This window comes from Apis dorsata, unplaced genomic scaffold (genome assembly GCF_000469605.1).
Source record: "Apis dorsata unplaced genomic scaffold, Apis dorsata 1.3 scaffold_5, whole genome shotgun sequence".
Taxonomy (NCBI): Eukaryota; Metazoa; Arthropoda; class Insecta; order Hymenoptera; family Apidae; genus Apis; species Apis dorsata.
The window spans coordinates 976,137-976,444 of NW_006263308.1; the positions used below are offsets into that span (position 1 = coordinate 976,137).

At 51.9% G+C, this 308-nt stretch overlaps 1 protein-coding gene across 1 annotated transcript in view; it reads right to left on the reverse strand.

Annotated features, from left to right (window-relative positions):
- LOC102672430 (basement membrane-specific heparan sulfate proteoglycan core protein-like) overlaps positions 1-308 on the reverse strand; it is a 162,749-nt gene that overhangs the window by 119,013 nt on the left and 43,428 nt on the right. The gene's annotated exons all lie outside the window — the stretch shown is intronic.

Genomic DNA, 308 nt, shown 5'->3' on the forward strand with positions numbered 1-308 from the left:
AATCGAAGAGACTCGTTATTGGGGGAGAGGCAGTGACTTGTCGTCGAGCCGGATGCCGAGGTATAGAGACGAGGATTTGTCGGTCGGATGTTAGACAATGGACTATTAGGGCAGTTTCGCGGTATAAGCTGCTGTGCAGCCTCTCTTGGTTGTGCGGGTGAGCCACGGCTGGACCTGGAGAAAAGAGGGTAGTCGAGAGTGCTTCGCGACACATTCTACCCCCTCCCATTCTTTTTTCTACTTATTTGCACCGTAGCTGCTTGGCTTTGTGAAAGTCCCACGAATCTCTCTCTCTCTCTCTCTCTCTC